Genomic DNA, 7,729 nt, shown 5'->3' on the forward strand with positions numbered 1-7,729 from the left:
CTCTCTTTCTTCTTTTCTTTCATTATCATCTTCTTTTTTTTTTTTTAACCATGAGATGATAGGGTTAAATAGTTGATGTTGGAAATTTATGTGGAGATCTGGATCAGAAAAAAGTACTTTCCTATGAGTAAGGTAGTGAGGTATTCTTCAGTTTATTACATACTCCAAAAACCTGAGAGAGCTTATCAAAGGTTTTGTAACTGAAGATTCTATTACAAGTGATCAGGTTTATATTTAGCTTTGAATTATACATATACACACCCACATAATACACACACATATTTTTAAGTAACTTAGATCATCAACACTTCAATCCGAGCATTATATGGTAGTACTGTCTGTATCTTCATTGTCTTGTGAGATAACTAGTGATGTATTTCCCTAACCCAAGGAGATCGATTAAAGTAACTGACATTCTGCAAATTTGAATCAATGATGCTGCTCAATCCAATCAACCACAGTAAAGCAAGCTAATTCATGCTTTTCTTAGAGCCAGAAGAAGAAACTGGCAAAAGAGTTGTCTCATTGTGTTCCTTTTCCCCTTAAATCAATTCTCAGTTATCACAGGAAAGAAAAGAGAGAAGACTGTGCATTATGTTCAGGCTAACAACTCAAAGAGTCAATGAACAAAAAATTATTAAAATAATTATCAAAAGAAAATTCCTCAAGAGGGAAAAACACACATTATAAAACCTTTCGCTGGAGTGAGGATCAGAATGGGAGATGCCAATTGGATTAAACTGTTAGAACAAAACTCATGTTTTGTTTTAATCCCACTGTCTTGAATGTCTTTAATCCCACTGTCTTGAAATGTTCACAGACATTTCAAGAGAACTTTTGAAACTAAATGGAGGGTGACACAGAATTCCTTGGGGATAATGGGAGTGCCCAGCGCACTTTCTTATTTAAAGATCAGTGAAAAAAACTCAATAGCACGGGAACTAAAAGGGAAATGTGAAGCATAATGGTGTTTGGTCAGTGGAGCAAAGGATTTGTAGTGGTGAAAAAAGTAGATAAATTATTTTAATGGTACTTTTTACATATCTCGTAGCGCAATTCAGGCTTAGAAAGGATTTAAATTGTGATTTTGTTGGCTTAGTTTTGACCTGAACAAAATGGATTTGCTGTTTTTGTTTCTTTCTTCTTTTTATTCAAATGGCACACCCTTTTGTTTTGAGAAATCTGGTTGTTATCTCTTAGTTAGAACCATGCCTAATGAAGTACTCTTTCCAATTTTGGATGTTTAATCATGCTGGATTCTTACCAAAGACCTCAAAAGAGACTAAACTTGAAGGACAAAGATGATTGTCAAGTGGGCTATGGATTAGGGTCTGATTTTTTGGTGAGAGTTCAATGAACATAATTTAGACTAAGGTAGATTCAGTAAGGCAGAAAGGAAGAAATGAAGCATGCTTCTGGGGAATAAACGGCAAAGCAAACACACAGGAACTCACTCAAGAAGACGCCAACGAGCAGCTCAGAACCAGTATTTGATATATAATTTAAGACCCAAAGGTCACTTAATATCAACTCTATTGCTACACACATACATCCAAAGAATCTGGCTAGCAATTGTTTTAGAGCTTGCCTTAGCTATTTTTATTTCATGCAAGTGTTTCTCTGGAGGCACAAAAAATGTTAAGAGTAAAACTGGATTTATCGAAGGCATTTGCTTGGATTAATTAGGTAATAAAAGCATTTTCAAATTGCTAATTTACTAAGCAGTGTCACCGGAATGCTGAATTACTTTACTTTTATTATGATGATCAAGAGAGATAAATGCAGGCCTAGCCACAAAACCAAAGCAAAGAGAAGAGAGGCAGGAGTCATTCTTCGCATAATTACTGGCATTTGTCATCCTTCCCTTGAAAAGGGGATCATCAGTTTTTCTAAGGACTGTTTTCTTTGCTTCAGAGTCTTTTCTTCAGAACTGTTTATCATCCACATTGTCCTCATTTACCCAGCAACACATACTGTACTAACGTACTTTCCATTAGTGAATTCAATGAATTTAATTTTGGTTCAAAATGTTAATTAAAGTGTGCATTTCATTCTTATAAGGATGAAACTTAAAAAATTCTTGGTTCTCAAGTGTTAGGTGAAATTACTAAAAGCAGAGTTGAAAAACAGGGTTAATCAATGTGAAATGTAGTATCATGAGCGTGGGATGGATATTGATAATGAATTATAATTAATTTTCCGTCTCCTTTAAGAAAACAAAGGCTCAAAAATCACAGCTTCCATAACTTTGCCTATATTTAGGAGAAATTTTGGAAGAAAAACGTGTAAGAAGAAGCAGAAAGGAAGTTTGCCTCAAAGAGAGAAACACTTAAAGAAAAAGCTACCAGACCAGATATTCCATCATCAGAAAATGAATGAGAATTTTATTACTTCTTGGCTTAAAAAAAAAAAAAACTGTCCTTTGCCAGATCTAAAAATGCTGCCAACCTGGAAGAAAAAGAATCCATTTTTTCTAAACAACCCCATTTAGTAATTTCCATGAAATTGACATTTTAGAACTATGACAAAAAGCCAAATTAAAACTCAGGGGTTCCTAATCCCTAAATTCTGAGTCCGTTTTAAGAACTACCTAAAATACACTTTAAATTTAACCAATTAATATAATTTCCGTGGGTTTAAATAACACATACACACTGGATTTGTTTCTGTAAAACACAGCTGTTCTGTTATTTATGTTTTGCTAATTTTTAAATTAGAAATTATATTGTACATATATGTAAAGTAACTTTTTAAAAAGAGTGAATCTGTTGTCTTCTGCAATCGTTACATTAAAAAAAAAAAAAAAAAAAACCCAACCACCCCACAACCAATTAACTTGGAAATCTCATATTCAAGCTTCTGAATATTACTGCGGTTGTAGCACGGAAAGCAGCACATCCAGGTAGTTAATGTAACAGAAACAGGGGCACAGGCAGCAACTTGCAGCCCCTGGCAATTCACATGGTAATTTCTTCGCCTCCACTCTCCGGCTCACTCCACCTTGTTTCACCAACCCCCTCCCCCTAAGACACGAGGCACCCTCTAGGCCATGGAGGGTGCCACGCGGGGAGACGCCGGAAGAGCGGGGGCAGAGTGCACGGTGCCCACACCCTTAGCCGCGGGCGGTTGCCGCGGGCCCCAGGAGTGGGGAACCAGTTGGGAGAGCGCGGTTGGGGGCGAACCCCAGGGCCGCAACCCTGGTGCCCCGCATCTCCTTTCTACCGCCACAAACCCAAGAACCCGAAATCTGCGGCACGAAGCGCGGCGCCCGCAGCCCCCGGCTGGGCCCAGGCGGGGATGGGCGGGTAGGGGGCGGAGCGCAGCGCAGCGCGGGGCGGCGGGAAAGGGGCGGAGAGGATAGCTTGGGCTCTGGCGGGCCGCGGGACTGGCAGAACCTGCGGGCTAGGTGGGTGGCTCGCCAGCCGGGACGAAGGGAAATGAGGACCGCCGCTCCGGGGCGCGAGTAGGCGCGTGGAGTCCAGGGGCTCAGCCGCCGCGCCTCCTCCTCCTGCAGCTGGAGACTGCAACAGCGGCGGGCGCACCGGCAGCAGCGACGACCCTGAGCGCAGGTGGGCACCCCAGAGCACGGCTCTCTGCCCGCTCCCCCGGCCACCGCGGGCCAGATGCCCGCTCTTCCAGGCCACTGCGCTTGGGGGCAAGGGCTGGGTAGGTCCAGGGGCAGAAGGAAGGTGCACGGCCCCGTGGTGTGCGCGCTTATGCGCGCACGCTGTGGTAGGTGGGGAAGAGGTGCAGAAAAGCTGCCTCCCTTAGGCTTCGCTACCTCGGTTCCACTGTCCCCACCCCACCCCTTCTGAGGAGCTGAGCACCGGTGGGGCTTTGGAGAACTGCGATCTCCTACCCGCCCCGCAGTGTCGGTGGTGTGTGCAGGTTGCCCTTCTCTTCACAGTCCACACCCAGCAACCATCAGGACGCCCCCTGCTCCCGGCCAGAAGACGGTAGGGACCATGGGAGGAGAGAGTGGTGGCTGGACCGGTCGGGGCGTGTGCGCGGAAGGCTGGAGTTGCTTGAGTATTGTCTGCCGGGGCCGGCGCTTGCGTCAGGGTGCTCCCTCGCGCTTTCGGGGGGTAGGGAATGGGTTTGCTGAACTTATTTGAGGGCTGATTCTGCACATGCCCTTGGCGCCTTGTGCACGTTTGGACGAGGGTTTAATGGAGGCACGTGGGAGCAGTATCGATCTCTGGCGGGTCCCCAAAGACCCTCTTGGGATAGTCCAGCGCGTGTTCGGGGTTGAGAGGGAAAGGAGAGTGTTCCGTGTGAATGTCCGTCCTAGGGAGGAAGAGGAGAGTGTCTCAAGGAGACTTGATTTTCTTGTATTTGCTGCAATTCCGTAAACCAAATCATGCTTTCGAGGCGTTAAAGTAAATTACAGGTAAGTGGGGCGGATCTCTGCTGGGGATAAAGAAGCTCCCGGGTTTGCGGAGTAGCGGGCCTGGCTGGCGTGCACGCTCGGTGGCTTTTGGCGCTGTCTCGCCTAGGTAGTGGGGGTGGAGGTGGTGGTGCTTGTGTCTTTGGCTTAGGGTGCTGGAGCGAGACTTACTTGTCCTAGGTAGGCTGTGGGACTTGAAGGAGGTAAAAAAGCTTCGCGGCGCGGTTATTCGCAATTAACTCCAGAATCAGTGTGTGTCTGTCGGTCGGTCTCTCTCTATCTCTCTCTCTCTATTTCTCTCTCTGTCTCTGTCTCTCTGTGTCTGTCTCTGTCTCTCTCTCTCTCTCACACGCACACACACACACACACACACGCACGCGCGTCTCATGGCTGCTTGGACTTGCTGATAGTTGTTCATGAATTTTTATTACTGTTTGTTCATTTCCTGGCTTTTTTTTTTTTTTTGGAAAAAGGACTTACCTGTATTAAAATCCGTGGGGTTTCCGAAAGACCCTTCCGCAGTCATTCATATTCAAATCAAGGATAGGGCTTTTTGATGAAAATACCCCACCAAACTCCTGTTTGGATTGGACAAAACTGTAGTTCAGGTTAGAATTAGTGTTATTTTAAATAGACATCTTACAACCTTGTGGTAAAGTAACCTTAGCCTGAATCGCCCCTGATCTTTCTTTGTGTCAATTTACAGAATTCTGAAATACCAGATGAACAAAGCGGTGAAGTTTTCTTCTAATTTTAAACGACAGGTCTTGAAATGACTGTTAAGTTGAGTTCTGCGACTCCATCTCTTTAATGATCGGCTGAGAGTGGTGTATAGTTGATGATCTGAGACTTACGCATGTTTCAATTTCTAATCAAATAATTTATCATACCACTGGGGAGAAGGACGCCTTAGGAATTTTCCACACAGAGGAGAAAGAACATTTTTGTCTTTCGGAGCAAATATTTTGCCACTTTTTCCCCAGATGTCCCCGTTAGATGCCTAGAAAAGATGCATTGTGGACGAATAATACATAATATATTTCTCTTTTATGTCTACAGGTGGCAGTGTAGAAGCCAAACCGGGAGCTTCTAGAAGTGGTTTCTGAAAGAGTCAAATGTACATGAGTAAGCAAGCACAGGAATCTGAAAAACCACAGGTATGTAGGACAATTAATCCACCTATCCAGCTTTATAATTATTGCATTCCAGTAGTACTAACCCGTTTGCTCTTATGTTCAATATTTTGACACTTATATAAACTTCTATGAAGTGAAATGTATTTTGAGGTAACCTCCGAGGAGAAACCGGGTCTAATCTATTTCTGACAATGTATTTAAATAAAAATTCTGCATGTCATTATATTACATGACTTTTTACTGTTCTAAAAGAGTTGTTTTTCCATTGTGACCATATGACTTTGCATTTAACCAGTTGTTTGATACTTGCTTTTCAAAACACTTTTCCTGAAACTATATAAAACTGCCAGTTGTTCTGAATAATTTCATTTGAGATCATGTTAACAGAGTCACCTGCATGAACCAATAGCAGTATCAACTTAAAAAAATTTGTTTTTGAGACAGGATTTGGCCTTGTCACCCAGGTGGGGGGCAGTGGCAGGATCTCAGCTCACTACGACCTCCATCTCCTGGGCTCAAGTGATCCTCCCACCTCAGCCTCCTGAGTAGCTGGGACTACAGGTGTGCACTAGCACGCCGGGGTTGTTTTTGTATTTTTTGTAGAGACAGGGTTTTGCCATATTGTCCTGGTTTTTAACTCCTGGGCTTAAGTGACCTGCCTGCCTTGGCCTCCCACTGTATTAGGACTACAGGTGTGAGCCACTACACCCAGCCAAGTATCAGCTTTTAATAAAATTGCGTCCCACTGTTGAATTGACGTAACACCGATCAGAATACGGATGCATTAGGAGGCTTCTTTTAAACCAAGCCCTTCTGTTATTAACCTTCTGATGATTTTTCTCCTACTATTTTGCTGTTTTTACAGGCCCACTAATTTGCCTGCTTGTCTAAAATAAGGAGTTATGTGCTGATGAGAGACATGTTTGTAATGTTATTCATTGTGACACAGTTCAAAAGAATTTGCCTTTGATTCTCATTAAAATGTAAAGTTTTGCGTATTAAGGTCTTTTTTCAACAACTGAGCAACTCTTTATAATGAAGGGCAGAGGATGCCAAAGGGAAGAAAATGTTTACCTTTGTGGGCTTTTACTTTCTTTCCTGGGAATGGTAGGTCGTAGCTATTGGTAGTTTTTTTTTTTTTCTTTTTTTTTTTTTTTTTTTTTTTTTGAGATGGAGTCTCGCTCTGTCGCCCAGGCTGGAGTGCAGTGGCATGATCTCGGCTCACTGCAACCTTCGCCTCCCGGGTTCAAGTGATTCCCCTGCCTCAGCCTCCTGAGTGGCTGGGATTACAGGCACCCGCCACCACACCTGGCTAATTTTTGTATTTTTAGTAGAGATGGGGTTTCACTGTGTTGGTGAGGCTGGTCTCCAACTCCTGACCTCAGGTGATCCTCCCACCTCGGTCTCCCAAAGTGCTGGGATTACAGGCGTGAGCCACCACCTGCCACCGCTATTGGTACTTTCACATGGATGCTAAAGTTATTGTGTTGGCTGTGTTAAGGGTCAGGCATCAAAATGGCTGCTCAAGAGAATGAAGCTTTCTTTTTGTGGGGATGCAAGGGGTGGGATGGGGTGCACAATTATCACAATGCTGGAATGTGGTGTTACCTCGACATTCTGCCTTTACAGCTGAGGAGGGATTTGTTTCGCCCCAGCTAATGAAGGTGTTAAATAAACTTGGATGCTGTTATTGAAGCTTAAAAAATAATTGAAACTGGGTGCGGTGGCTCAAGCCTGGAATCCCAGCACTTTGGGAGACCAAGATGGGAGGACTGCTTGAGCTCAGGAGTTCAAGACCAGCCTAGACAACATGGCAACCACCCTGTCTCTAAAAAAATTACAAAAAGTAGCCAGGCGTGGTGATGTGCACCTGTAGCTATGTGTACCTTTAGTCCCACCCAGTCGGGAGGCTGAGGTGGGAGCATCCCTTGAGCCTGGGAGGTCAAGGCTGTGGTGAGTCACGATCATGCCACTGCACTCCAGCCTGGGTGTGACAGTGAGATCCCTTCTTAAGAAAAAAAAAAAAAAAAAAAGAAAGAAAAGAAAAAAGGAAATTGAGCACTTACCAGTAGAAAGCAAACAGGGAGCTCAGACGCAGAAAGTGTAGATTACACTAAATACTGAAGGGGTCTCACTTTAAAGCCTCCATGGATAAGGAGTGGCTTCAGGAAAGCTCTCAAACATTTAGGAACATGTAAGTTTGCAC

At 43.9% G+C, this 7,729-nt stretch overlaps 1 long non-coding RNA gene across 1 annotated transcript; it reads left to right on the forward strand.

Annotated features, from left to right (window-relative positions):
• Nucleotides 1–3,392: 3,392 nt before the first annotated feature.
• LOC111536435 lies at nucleotides 3,393–6,525 on the forward strand. The gene is made up of 3 exons (XR_002729729.1): nucleotides 3,393–3,569; nucleotides 5,447–5,544; nucleotides 6,389–6,525. It is a non-coding gene; the product is annotated as an uncharacterized LOC111536435 (long non-coding RNA).
• The last annotated feature ends 1,204 nt before the right edge of the window (nucleotides 6,526–7,729 follow it).

This window comes from Piliocolobus tephrosceles, chromosome 12, assembly GCF_002776525.5.
Source record: "Piliocolobus tephrosceles isolate RC106 chromosome 12, ASM277652v3, whole genome shotgun sequence".
Lineage (NCBI taxonomy): Eukaryota > Metazoa > Chordata > Mammalia > Primates > Cercopithecidae > Piliocolobus > Piliocolobus tephrosceles.